The following is a 15264-nucleotide window of genomic DNA, read 5'->3' on the forward strand; positions in this document are numbered from 1 at the left end:
GCAAGGATTTCCTGGATACAGGTCGCGGTTCAAAGGGCCAGATGCAAAGGGGTAGGCCCAGACCAGACTTGCACAGGCTTGAACGGGCTTAAACGGGCCCGCCCTTTGCCCGGGCTTCGCCCCGGGCTGCGACCCGCGCGCGTCCCGCGATGCGCGTTAGAGGACCTGCTTAAGTGACTGTGAGGTACGGGGGGCGGGGCACTGGGAGGGGGCGCGGCTCACGCGGGAAGAGGTAACAGCTGGTGTTATTGACGCTGAACCTCGCGGGGCCGCGCCTCTCACCTCCTCTGCGGCCTCGCGGTGTTTGTCTCCTCCCTCTGGGTCACGAACAACTTGACAGATAGATGGCTACTCCTGTAGCAGTGGAAAGCGAGTCTTTAAACGCTGAAACCTCTAAGGCGAGCGGCTCCCGCGAAGCGGGGGCCGCGAGAGGTTAAGTACGCCTTGTTGGGGGCAGGGCACTGGGAGGGGGCTCAGCTCACGCGGGAAGAGGTAACAGCTGGTGTTATTGACGCTGAACCTCGCAGTCCCGGGGCCGCGCCTCTCACCTCCTCTGCGGCCTCGCGGTGTTTGTCTCCTCCCTCTGGGTCACGAACAACTTGACAGATAGATGGCTACTCCTGTAGCAGTGGAAAGCGAGTCTTTAAACGCTGAAACCTCTAAGGCGAGCGGCCGCCGCGAAGCGGGGGCCGCAAGAGGTTAAGTACGCCTTGTTGGGGGCGGGGCACTGGGAGGGGGCGCGGCTCACGCGGGAAGAGGTAACAGCTGGTGTTATTGACGCTGAACCTCGCAGTCCCGGGGCCGCGCCTCTCACCTCCTCTGCGGCCTCGCGGTGTTTGTCTCCTCCCTCTGGGTCACGAACAACTTGACAGATAGATGGCTACATTCACATTTGCAATATAATGCCATGGTTATGTTCAAAATATATTTGGTTTAAGGAGCCCAAAAGAATAACATATAAGAAATGACTTAAAACACCCTCAGTAAATAAAAGAACTAACGAGGCAACAGTAATAGTTTGATTCATGGTCTCAGGGGAATTCTATGTATACTTATTCAATGAAAAATTCTTTCACATTTACAGAACGTTTTGAAATGTTCAGCTTTACATTTTACTTACATTTTTTCTAAACTGTTTTGGATCCCCAGTGTTCCCCGGTTCACTGGTTAGGAACCACAGCTCTACAGAATATGGTTCATTTAATTTTTTGGGGGCAAGCTATATATATTGAGGGACAGATTTAAACTGCCATTTGTCCAGAATGTGAAGGAATTAAACAATAGAAGGAAAAAATAATGCCCTTCTTACGAGTAAGGTCGTCTTAGGACTGCCGTACTTCTGGTGGTGGTCCGAGCACTTCAGTCCACCTGCCGTATTACAATTGCAGTGGTCAGACCACCAGCAGTTCTCAAGGACTCCGCTGGCACTGCAAGGATCCTGAATCCCATACGATGGCAGTGTATGAAGTAAGGAAGAATCGAGGCGGTTCCGAACTGGCACCGCCATCCATATTACATCTTGCCCTTACGCAAGCCTATTCATGTCTGTGATCCCGCCATGAAAAAGCTGGTGGAAGGACAAGGAGGTGGCCCCCAACAGGGCCCCTGGGCCAAACTTCCCATGGGGGTTGATGCAGGGTCACATGATGTGCCCCCCCCACAAGTGCATGGTCGTGCGTGCACTGTGTGGCATGCACCACATAGTTCATGTCACACTGTGTGTGGATGAGCAGTCGGCGCTGTCATGGTGACGGTATGCTGTGCAGGCTCTCCTGTGAGCTCTACGTATCACTGCCATGAGACTGATGCAGCACCGCCCACGCAGGATTTAACTCATAATCCGATAGGCGGGTTCACCATGGCCTTGGCGGTCTTCCTGGGACCACATCAATCCCAGCCGAAGCCGGGCAAAGTCATAATAAGGCACTAAACCTGCACAGATTAGAGGAAGGCCTAACATCCCCGCTTTAATTAAAATCAGGAGATAATAATAAGGGCGTGGCTAGCAGCCGATCATGGCGGCAGCTTAGAGGACGAGCTCTGTGAGTAGAGCGGCCTCTCCGACAATCCGTCCACTAATCTGTGCATTATCTACACTCTGACGGAGGGTCCCGACGCCCAGGACCGGGCAGGACTGGCGGCAGGAACAACGACTGAAATCAGTGGCCGGGTGGTGTGGTTCTCCCGATTATCCCCAGCGGGCTGGAAAGAGACGGGGATCCCGGGGCTGTCGTGACTGCGGAGTTCGGCCGGAAGTGCCCATGGCCTGGACAAGAGGTGCTGGAAGTGCCCCGCAAGTACTGAATGGAGGCAGCAGCGACCTGAAGGCAGCGGGAGCATGGATCGGCACACCCTGTGGGAGCGGAACCGAACAGGATAAGGAAGAGGTGGCACACTCCCTGTGGGCATTGGCCGGACTGCGGGCTGAGGGGCGCGGGCACCAAAACAGTCGAGAGTGCCTTCGCCTCCATCTTGAGGCAGCACTGCAGACCTAGAAGGAAGGCAGACCCACTGACCTGCGGTGCACGGCGGTGCGTTGGAGCTGCTGCCCGAGTGCAATGTCCGCGAGGGCTGCGGCGGCAATAAAAGGTATCCCCGGCACCAGCCCTGAGTGAAAGAGCTGGCATTGATGCCTGGCTAATGCTGCGGCGTTCACACACGGAGCAGAGCACTGGTGAAGGGCTGCCCAGCAGGCCTCCATTTCCCCCGAACTGCTCCCAACAGCCAGAAGTGTAGGGAAACTGACAATAGAGCCGCGACGCGGCGGATGGCACCGGAGACCGGGCGGAAACAGTGTGCTAAGCCCGTGAAGTGCCGCGCAATAGGACCCCCCCCCCCGGTCGCATTGATAGATCGGCACAGGACATGGCTCTGGAGTGAATGTGAAGGAGCGAAGCCACGTTCAGGGCATTAATTGAACTGGGTAGTAATTGATTTGGGGAGCAGCAACAAACGGCGGTGCTTTTATAAACCACCTTTGGTGCTGGCACTTGCAGACGGCCAGACTGCTTATTGGGACTGCACCTGTGTAGTAGGAGAATAGACAGGGGGGCGTCTGCAGTGCACCCTTCAGCAGAAGCGAGGTAACTGGAGCACTTTGGAGTGTCGTGTATGCGCCCAGGTGGCGGCCCGTCACAGCGATCAGCAGTGGATGATGCCCTTACCAGCAGGTGCAGTTTGAGACGCAGGGCACTCTAAGCTACCCTTCACATGGTGGAAGTGAAGGGAGACGGTGGCGTGAGAGGCGGCAACACACCCAGCACCGTATGCTAGAACTGGCGAAGGAGGGCTGCCCATACATTTGGAAATGCGGCGGAGGGGGTCTACCCGTAGACTCGGATGGGAACATTGTGACATCACAGGGCTCAGCACGAGGAACAGCGTTGATTGCCTAACTCTTGCTGTGAGTAATATACAGTGTTGTGCGAATCGACTGTGGGTGACATAGGGACGCGGGCAGGTGCGTCACAGTCGACATACAGAAACATTGGGGGACCCTTCTGTCGCCTTATACACGTTGTCAACCCAGCAACCGAAGACGAACGCAGGAGTGCTCAGGCATTGCGAGTTCAACATGGCAGGCAGGGGCTCAAAAGGCGGCACGACACAGACGCTTGCGACAAGGGCACCTCCTCCCCAACGGACGGAGCGGGAGGAAAAAAGGTGACACTGGACGACGTCATGCGGGCACTGACACAGGTGCAGGCTACAGTGGGGTCGATCTCTACGGAGATCACCCTGATAAGGGCGGACTTCCACAAAAATGTCCGAGAAAGTGAGCTCAAAGGAAGTGGTTACAAAATCACTGGTAGAGGATGTGTCGGAGCTGCAGACGGCGATGGAGTCAATGACGGCAGAGAATAAAGACCTGAAGGAGAGACTGGATGACCAAGAAGGGCGCTCCAGGAGAAACAACATTAAAATTCTTGGTGTTCCGGAATCTGAAGGTACAAGAGCGACAGATCTATTTGTGGAGGACCTAATCAAAACGAAACTCCAACATAAGGGTCTTTGGCCTATAAAGCTCTTCACGCGGTGGGAGCAAAATACCTTCAAAAGAGGCTGGTTTTCTATCAACCGACCAGGTCCTTGAGGTCGGAATCTCTGTTTTTGGCGGTTGTTCCGCGGGTGAAGAGAGCTCGCCTGGGAGGCCGCTCTTTTAGATTGCTGGCGCCACAGTTGTGGAACTCTCTGCCGCTTGCTCTGCGGGGAGCTACCAGCCTCCTTGCTTTTAGAAAAGGCCTTAAAACCTGGTTGTTTACCCAGTAGCCTGTTTTCCCTGTATGTTCTTGTCTTGCATTCTGTCTTTTCTTTTTCGGTGTTATGTTATTGTGTTGCAGCCTTCCTTCTCCAATAAAGCGCTGGGACACTCTTTTTTGAGTAGCCGTGCGCTATACAAAAGAATAAATAACATAACATAACATAACATAACATAACATAACATAACATAACATAACATAACATAACAGGGTCTGTCTACTTTCTTTTCGGTTGAAAGGGCACAACAAGTTCCGGGTGGCCGGCCAAAGCCAGGCGCAACTCCAAGACCTATTCTAGCGAGACTGTTCAACTTTTGTGACAGGGATGCCATTCTGCAGGCGGCGAGGGTGTCCCCTCCTGTTAAGATCCAGAACTCCACGCGGGCCTTTTTTCCAGACTATACGGCGGAGGTGGCGCGCCGACGACGAACGTTCCTGGATGTAAAAAGAGAATAAAGGGCGATGGAGATTCCTTATTCGATGCTGTTCCCGGCCAGGCTGTGGCTGGTAGCGGACAATAGGACATGGTTCTTTGACACACCTGAAATAGCCCAAGACTGGCTGGAGGGGTGGAGGCCGGCCACTCAACCTCACCGCTCGAACAGGAAACATAGAGCTCAACACACGGGGAACCACCCCGGCTCCCAGGCTTCAGGTCGTGAAGAGGCGGAGCGTTCGCCAGTGAGGGAGAGTGTGGACGACGACGCAGAGACTGAGCAATAGCCACCCGTTGGGTGCAGGACAATTGCTGAACATACTAACTGCCTAACGAACTGCCATTGGACACTGGGTTGAGGGCCTCCGAGGAGGGCATGAGGGGCCGCCGACTCCGGAGAGTCCTTCACCCCGACGGGCAAGTATTGTGTGTGAGGGATGGGTTAAGCACTCTGCTAAGTTGGGGGGCGGGCGATTCAAGGTCCGTGTAGCAGGGGGGCAGGGAGGGGGGAGTTCAGGGGGGGTTTGAGTTTTTCACCTCACGAAATGGGGTATTGTTTACCACTGGGTTGACTCAAGGTAGTAGGGTACAACACGATGACAGTAGCACAATGACGGGTAGCGCACAGAACACAACACGTAGGCGCCCGCCCTCAGCACACATGTACTTCATTCCAGAATAGCACTGTTTTCAGTTCTTCTAATTGTTTGACTCGTAAATGTTGGGTGTGGCAAGAAGGCAATGTCACATTGGTCAGCACACGACAGGCACGAAGGTAATAGTCCATAACGCAAGCATATCATCCACTCCAGGAAAGAAATGGCACACAGCACGCAGGCTGATACCCTAGATGGGGGACCTCGCACGGGACCGGTAGCACCACTGCAGTTACTGTCATGGAATGTGCGGGGACTGGGGGACAAGATTAAGCGGGGATTTGTTCTGCAGGGTATTAGAAGATGGGGACCTGCTTTAGTTCTTCTTCAAGAGACACACTTGGTGGGCACGGCTATTCAGACTTCACCTCAGGGTCACGAGGGGCGGACATACTGCTGCGCAGGGCATCTCCGTTTATACTACAGACCACTAAAACAGACGACCAAGGCCGCTTTGCGGCGGCGCATGGACAATGGGAAGGCAAACCGTTAAACATAGTGTCTGTTTACATCCCGCCAGCACTTCATACAATCGCCCTTCCTGATTTAGGGCAATTCCTCCTAGAACTCCCAGAGGGCGACCTTATTATAGGAATGGACTTCAATGCAGTAGCACACAACACGCAGGAGATATTCCTGGTCTGGACGCAGACCCCTGGTCCCTCCAGATTCAGTGGTTCCTGGAAGCGCAAGGGCTGGTGGACACCTGGCGGCACATGCACCCTTATTTATTTAATGCCATTTATAAAGCGCGTGCAATTACCCTTAGGCGTCTCGGCGTCCTGACGACCAGCAGTACACCTACTATTCCACTGCTCAAAATAGTCTGTCCCGTATCGACTATTTTCTCACCCTGGGCGACGGCCTCCTCACCATAGATGACATACAGATTAGACCTAGGGGCATATCAGACCACTCTCCTCTAACACTGACTTTGTCGTGCCCGGAGAGGGCCCGCAAAATAATATATCCAATTTTTTCGGGATATCTTAAGATACCGTCCATACGTAAGGAGTTGAAAAAGGTGACCTGGTACTACTTCGCAGAAAACGCGGCCTCTGTAGCGTCCCCCACGATCTTATGGGAAGCATATAAACCGGTTCTGAGAGGGCAGGCCATCATGACCATAGCGGGGCACAAGCCTACACAGAAAAGGGAACTACTAGAACTAGAGTTAGAACTTAACACGGCGAATGCAGCCCATATGGCAGACCCGACGGTGGACACACTGCACTAGCTTCAACTCTGTCAGCAGCTCCATGATGACAACCTAAGGCGTCGGACAGTTGAAAACATTGCGGCGACCGCACATAGAGTTTATGACACAGGGGATAAGGCGAGTAAACTTCTGGCCTGGCTGGACAAAAAGAAGGGAGGCAGTAGAAATATACTGCAGCTGCGGGATCCCGAGGGGGTGGTGCACACGCGCCCATCGATGATAATCGATGCCTTGGCCGTCCACTTCCAGAAGGTATACACCCTAGATGTCGAAATAACAGCAGGGGCAGCGGTGGCGGCTCTCCACGATGTACCGACACCGACCCTTTTGCAAGAGGCCGTAGATGAACTAGAAGCTGACTTGTCGCCGGAGGAGATACAGTTGGCCATCAATGCACTCCATTCCGGTAAAGCGCTGGGCCCTAACGGGATCCCTATTGAATGGTATAAGGCAATGTCAGAGACACTAAGTAAATCCCTACTGGCCATGTTCACGGAAAGCTTTGAGCGGGAGATCCTGCCCTCGATCAGCGGATAGCGACCATTGTGGTGCTCCCGAAACCGGGTAAGCCGCCCACTGAGTGTGCGTCATATCGCCCGATATCTCTCCTCAATGCCGAAGCCAAAATTCTAGCGAAACTACTGGCTACCAGACTGATGCCTCACCTCCCACAACTGATCCACCCAGACCAGTCGGGGTTTATGCCACACAGGAGCACGGCGTTAAACCTCAGAAGAGTACACAGAGCTTTGGGGCGAGCCTCATTGTTGACGGAGCCGGCGGCTATCCTCTCGTTGGATGCCAGGATGGCGTTCGACATGGTGGAATGGCAGTTTCTCTTCGCGGTGTTGGCCCACATGGGCTTCGGCCCCAAATTTATTTCATGGATACGGCTCCTCTATACGAGTCCGATGGCGCACGTGACGGCGAATGGCCACATCTCCCGCGAGATAACATTGGCTAGGGGGACGAGGCAGGGTTGCCCGCTCTCACCTCTACTATTCGCTTTAGTCCTGGAGCCACTGGCCACTGTCATCAGAACTTCTCCGTTATTGAGAGGTATACGCTGGGGAGACAACTGGGAGGACAGAATCCCCCTTTATGCTGACGACATGCTAATTTATTTGTCGGACCCAGAGAGGGGTATTCCGGTGCTATTGGCACTGTGTGATACTCACGGACGGACCTCCGGATACACGATTAACTGGATGAAATCGGTCATCTACGAGTTGAGGGGTCCTTCTCCGATTCTTCCCAGCGGCTGCCCGTTGGCGGTGGCAGACACCTCCTTTAAATACCTGGGGATTCACGTAACCCGCGACAGCACGGTCTTTTATGAGCTGAATTTGCTGCCACCGCTCACTCGATTGAGGACTGACGTGAGACACTGGAAGGCCCTTCCTTTGACACTGCTGGGGCGGGCAGCACTGTTTAAAATGATGGCGCTGCCACGTTTTCTTTATGTATTGGAAAATACACCAACACTGGTGCCACCAACTTAAAGTGACGGCTGTGGTAACTGGCTTGCTGTGGTGCGACCGCCCAGCTCGTATAGCACATTTGAAGCTCAACCGAGGCTGGTACGACAGTGGGATAGCCCTGCCCAATGTACAATTGTACTACTGGGCGGCGCACCTTAAAGTTCTTAACCAATGGCTGCACGCCCCACAGGATGACCCGGCCTACCTCGCGGACAGAGCGCAACTGGGTACGAACAGTCTGCTGGCCCCGCTATACCACAAGGGACTTGCAGCGAAACTAACGGGCCCGACTAAACACACAGTGGCACTGTGGCACAAAGCAAAGGCGAGGTTCAAGTGGGGGGTGTCATAACAAAACTTACACCTCTGTGGGACACTAAGGCATTGGGTCACTTGAGACGTAGCAAGTGATACACTCAATGGGACAACATAGGAATTTCTACGGTAGGAGACATGTGGACAAAAGACGGGGTGGTCCCTTTTACACACTTACAACAACAGTACAACCTAGGTCCTACCGAAACCTACCGTTATATCCAAATAAGACATGCACTGATGGCGGCAATTGAGGCAGATGCAGAGGTCCCGGAGTCCTCACTACTGGAGGATCGCCTGCTAACTGACTACATGCAAGCCAGCGCCACTTCCTTCACATAACGAAAGCTACTGAATAACCTGCCAGACCCCTAACATAAGCTGAAGGAGAAGTGGGAGGATAAGTTAGGCGACATGGACGAGACGGACTGGAATGCTGCAATGGCATCCCCTAAGGAGGCGGGCATTTTGGCTCAATTCCGGCTGGTGCAGTGTAAGATACTGCACCGGGTCTACTTCACAAGGACCACCCTACACAAACTGCACGGGGCTGACCACACGTATTGTCTCAGAGGCTGCGGGGAGGAAGGTACATTGTTGCATACACTCTGGGAGTGCCCGGTTATTGCAGGCTACTGGCGGCAGGTGCTACGCACCATTTCGCAGACTTTACAGGTGTCCCTTACACCTGACCCACGTGTGTGCCTGCTGAACGTATGGGGGCCAAATGACCTGACACGCCAGGGACAACAGTGGGCCATTGTGGGTATCATGGTCGCCAAACGAGATATAGCACAGAAATGGGGGGCGGCGGGTGCACCGACTTTGGCGCAATGGTGCAGGAACATGGATATGCTTCTGGTGACTGAGCGAGCAGTGTATAAAATGAGAGCTAACCCCCGCAAGTGGAACAAGATCTGGCTGCCCTGGAATAGTTACTGGGGTGACCTATGTGAACCTCTATTAGAGGAAGACATTGAAAGTTCAGAGGACGAGGAGGACGTAGACTGAATAGCCCAGTCAATGACTGAAAATACTGGCACTGTGATGTACCGGGAGTCGATTGGTTGATCAGCCAGTTACTTTAGGGGGCCCTGGGGATTGGGAAGGGTGCAATGAGCACCTGGGCTGACCTGTTGGTGTTAGAGACTAGATAATTGGTTGTTATATTGTATGTTACTTACCAAACCTATTGAGTCACAAGTTAAGTTATGGTTATAAAATATAAAAGTAAGACGGTCTCTGATTTTTCCAGAATTTAGTATTGTATTTTCTGCTGTAAAGTCAGTAATTGCTGCCAGATCGAAGGTTGTCGGCTGAATAGCTGTGTACATATTGTTTCGAATTATCGATGGGTGTGGCAGCCGGCCTCAGGGTTGTAGGCATAATGCTGTGTATATTTGGCAGATGTTAATAAAAGTCTTACGACCAAAAAAAAAAAAATCAGGAGATAAAGAAATGTTGATTAAATTGAATAACAACTGATCGTATCCTTCAGAATCTATTGCGTTGCCCGGAGCAAACTCTGCTTTCAGGGTTCCTACTGTATTTCACTGTTGGTGTCCGGGTCAACCTGCAGTTTACCGATTGCATCCTAATTTCTGTGATAGAACTTCAATAATAGAAAATATCTACCCCTTTCTATAGCAGACCCGGCCTGCACCTCTGATAGGTAACGTCCCATTGGCAGTATCAGTCATAAGCCAGTCCTGCACCTCGGAAATGCTGCTTCAGAACTGACTCATGTTCAGTGCCATTGGAATGATGAGATTCTGCAGATGCGTTGCTTTCCACATTATTATGGATGTAATACACTTGTCACATAATCGACCATCTTCTGCATACTTTTCAGATTTCAACAAAAAATAATAATTTTTTGCTTCATCAGATCAAACGTTACTAACTACAAAGCACCACACGTGGGGCTCACAGTGACAAACCCTGTGCAAACATTAACTGGGCATCCTTTAGTTGCTGATTGCCTTATTCAAAGGTTAAACTGGTGGTAATAAGACTAAACTTTGAAGTGACACTATAAAAGTGTGTTAAAATGTAAAAACAGTTAAATATTGCTGATGCACAATTTGACGCTTCTAGATGCATAATTTAAGTCACAACTTCCACAGTATTTGGTCCTCCATTCATACATATTTATAGAGGTCCTGTTCCTGTGTCATTCTCTTTTCTATCATGCTTCTTGTCTTTTGATTGCGTTATATATCCTCTGACACTCTGGGGCATATGTACAATAGAAGTGGTGGAGCGCAGCATTAGCCTCCTTGGCTTAACGCCGCACTCTGCCAATTCTGCACCGCAGGGCGGCACCATATTTACAACAATATGGTGCAGCCCTGCGTTTCCCCCTTCGCTGGCGCTAAATGTAGCTGCCTAGCACCATTGCATGCATCCCTGCACCATAGTGCAAGGGTGTCTGTGTTGCAGGGGAAGATTGCTTATGTGCAGGAAGGTGTCCGTTCCTGCACATAAGCAATCGTTAAATGGCGTTTTGTAACTTCTATGTGTGCTGCCTTATGCAGCACACATAGAAGTTGCAAAATATCTTTTGTTTTAATGATTGTTTATATGCAGGAAGGGCCACCTTCCTGCACATAAACAACCAATGGCGTTTTGCTTTTTCCATGTGTGCTGCACAACGCAACACACATGGAAACAGCAAAAATTAGAAGAAATTTAAATCTCTTCATTGTGCCACGGTAAGACCAGTTTTCCCTGGTCTTAATTTTGGTGCTGCCCCATATTTACACCACCCTTGTAAATATGGGCATTGTCTAAACCAACGGGTGTTGCGGTGGAATGCCCACTGCAACACCCATTGCCCTACCCTTTCACACTAAGTATAGCACAAAAGAGTGCCTTATAAGGGCTTGGAAATATACCCCTTTATTTCGAAATAGCTGACCAACTTGTCCCATTAAAAGGCAGTGATTTTCAGGCAGCCCTCTTTTTCAGTCAGCAAAATTAAATATGTTGGGACATGTGACGCTTGTAGTTTCACTTCTCCTATAAATATGGGCCTACAAGTCTCAATGTGCTTAGCACTTCGAGCTGAAATCATATGGCCGGCTGAATGCCAACCCCAAGGCTTGTGCTGTGCCCGAACAAATTATACAAAAACTACTACTTATATGATTAATATTGGCAAAAAGCTAAGGACTGAAGGGCATGAGGTTTTTACAATGTGAAGAGGTCTAACGCACACCTGCCGCTATTATAACAAGGTGCAAGAATCGGTGGCCAAGAAGACTTGAGCGCTCTCATGCCAAAAATGTATCCGTTTGTCATAAACTTATGAGCAAAATACCATGCAAATAATCAATACTCTGATAAAATTATAAACATGCGTTTTATTTCGTGACGTTGAGTGTATTCTGTTATCATCTGAACCAGAAAAAATGAGGAAGGCATTTCAATGTTCTCTTATACGCTGCACTTTGTTTATAGGGCACTGAATATATTTGAATTCAGTTGGGCAGGCCCTCACTTTTATTCTCTCCCCACTTGAAGTCCTTGAATTTCTTGCAGCACCGCTTGAACTGTCTGTCCACTGTGCGAACACAGGGGGGGTGGGGGCGGTGCTTTCCCAGTGCAGTGAGAGGGCGGCAGTTATGTTTTGGCCACGCTCCACTAACCCGGAAATCACAGTTTAGATATCTGTATTTCTAAATCCTATCTTGTACAGTACACGTATTCTCAGCTGGGAATAAACCGATTCCGGTGCGTTTCATGTGCTGCGTTTAACTCTGGCTGCTAGCGAGCCTTGCTAAAACGAGCCCCTGCAGCTAAACTCCCTTTTTTTTAATCTATTCATTTTCTAGTTTCCGACAGATTTCCCCCCCTGGGGTGGAACAAAGGTTAACTGAAATTTCCTCTCCTGTGTACCTGAATGAATCAGCACTTTGGGAAGGAAAGCCCATTGACGGGGAAAGAGAGTGACAGCCTCTTAGTTAAAGAATTCCCCCAGCTGTGAGGTAGGCCAAGCATGCCCTTAATGCCGCATCTCTTGTCCACGTGTCTGAGCTCACCAGAGAGAGAGAGAGCAAAAGAGAGAGAGAGGGAGAGAGAGAGAGAAAAGAGAAAGAGAATGGCTTAGAGAGGGTGAGAGAGAGGTAGAGTTGAACTAAAGAGCGCGACAGGAAGAGAGACAGATACAAATAGAGACAGGCAGAGACAGAAATAAACTGAGATAGTAGGGAGACAGAGAGTGAGAGGTGATAGCGAGAGAGATGAGAAAAAAGAAAGCAGGAGAGAAATAAGAGAGCATGAGACAGAAAGACAAGGAGGCAATGAAAGAAAGCCAAGAGCAAGTGAGAGAGAATAATGGGAGGAGGGAGTGAGAGAGGGGAGTGCTTGTGAGGGAGGGAGAGAAAGTGAGATCGAAAGAGAAAGTGAACAAGAATAATACACTTTTCTGCAAATGCTGCACTAAGATGTGAAACTGAAAACATCGATATTTGATTATAAACTAGAACTAAATATTTATTAGAATCGCAGTTAAAATAGTGATAATAGAGCAAGCGTGTTCCATAAAGGAAGATACCCTATTCTGAATTAAGTTGGAGTAGTGAGAGAAAAGGTGTCAGTTCAGACACCCATAAAGAGTACTGATGAGAGAATCAGTGCACATAAAGCCTTGTTATAATAAACTTGAAAGTATTCTCAGCTCTGAGATATCTGCTGACAATTCAGTAAAATCTAAGTAAGGCAGGTTCTCATTAAGAAAAGGCACCAGAAACTCAAAGGAGAGTCTCCCATCAGAGTCAGGGATGGAATCATGGAATCTAGCAATCTAACTGCTACTTTAGCAGCACACACTAATATAAACACACATATTCTATGTTGAAACATTATTTTCTTTCCTCTTCTTCATCCTATAATAGAATTTCAGTAAACTCCTGAGAATAAGCAAACTCCCCATGTTCTGAGGCTGATACAATAGACTTTCAGGCATTGGACCTTGAAATGTTACAGTGTTGGTGTTTTGCGGTTCAGACAGTTCTTCCTATGAATCATCCTTGTGGCCACCAGTTGCCTAATACATAACAATAATTTTCTAACTAACAGATGGATTTGAAATTTTAAAAAGAATCATGCGTAAGTAGCTATTCAACGTGGAAAACAGGGCTTTCAATGTTAATGCATTATTTTTCAGTTTACATGGCATTGACAGTTAGGCTAACTTAAATTAGCACTTTTATTCATTTGCAGGCCTATAACATTTAAGTATGATAATCTACTACAAATGTTGCATTTTTCATATGTGTTACTTAAACATAAGTTTTGCACATTATTAGTAAAAGCATTCTGTGCATGAATAAAATTCACATCAACACATTAGCAAGACATTGTGGGCATAATTTACAAAATGCATTTTGTTGTAAGAAAATACTTACAAAAAAACTCAATTCACTAACCTACTAAAGGAAATGTCTACCTTCATCTCTCCTGTCCTTTCTATGTGGAGATCTTCATGCATGTAATTCTACTACTTAGGGGCCGATTCCGATGTCAGACACACCTGAGTCAGTCCGACATCGGTCAGGAACCGTGACCGACCAACCTACTGTCGTCGGTTACGGTCCTGCAAGTACTAGGTGACCGAACCCTGTTTGGTCACACTTGTATGTTTCACAATGGAAGCATGCATTCCAAGCGGATTGCATTCCCGCATTGTGAAATGGAGGGGTGCCTGCCACTGGGTGAAGGGATCAACAGAGGGCCGCCATGGGGGCCCTACTGGGGGCCCCCAAAGACAGTTCCCTACTGCCTTTTCATGCCGGAAACACCAGCATGAAAAGGCAGTTGAAACCTGCCATTGTACTCCCTCTGTCGTAAAGAGGCGGCCGGGAAAGTACTGAGGGATTTCCGGACGAGAGCCCGTAAGCCATACGGAAATCCGAGTCAGATTCCTTTCCGACCGAGCCCATTGGAATGGCTCGGTCGGAAAGGAATTCGACCGGCACGTTCCGATGTGATCGGAAGGGCTCTGAGCATCGTTTGGAGCCCTTTCATCTGAAATCGGAATCGGGCCCTTAGTGGTAAATGTGTGAGGGACCCGGGGGAGTGATGGGAAAGGAAATAATATGATATCATATATATTACAAAATTTGGAGGGCTTAGGGAGGAATAAGGAAGGCTTTCTGCAGGGACAAAGGGGCATAGGGATGAACATGTTATTACAAACATTCATTGTTAGAAATTGTGCTATTATTAGGGGTGGTGGAGGGTGACTACCTACCTCGAGGAATTATCACAACCTTCAAAGTAACTAAATTAACCCGAGCACAACATCCTGGTAGCTATGACAGAGTAGATTGGCTTAATTTAAGGCAACCAGTAAAGTATTTATGCAGTACCAAACAGTAATAAAATCAAAATACAAAACAATACAAATCGGAAACCAAAAAAGAAAAATAGACTAAAGTTTAATGAACAACAGGACACCAATATGACAAGTTCAGTAAGGGGAACCAGAGAAATTAACTTTTAAAGTTACAAGTAAATATAGTGGAAATAAGAAAAAAGTGCCAATGCAAGTTAATGGTCGCAGGATTCCGCGACCTAAATTGAATTTGAAGCTGACAGTGATGGAGCATGGGTCAGCTACACCAACCAGGTTCATCCTGGTCAAAGATTTTACTTTATGACTTTAGTCACAATCTACCACAAGAGTACACTTCTAAAGATCCCCAGGATTTCAGGGGACTCACAGGGTATTAGACAGAGGCCAAACAGCAGGGTCCAGCTGGCCTGTTGCAGGAGAAGTTCACTTGTAGCTTGTTATGCCCCTGTAGCCTTAACAAGAGGTCGACCTATTGACCCTTGGAGACCACTTCTTTGCCCTGAGTAGGGCTCTTCTCAGGCCGCAGACATCAGGTTC

Source organism: Lissotriton vulgaris, chromosome 3_1 (assembly GCF_964263255.1).
Source record: "Lissotriton vulgaris chromosome 3_1, aLisVul1.2, whole genome shotgun sequence".
In the NCBI taxonomy this organism is placed as follows: domain Eukaryota; kingdom Metazoa; phylum Chordata; class Amphibia; order Caudata; family Salamandridae; genus Lissotriton; species Lissotriton vulgaris.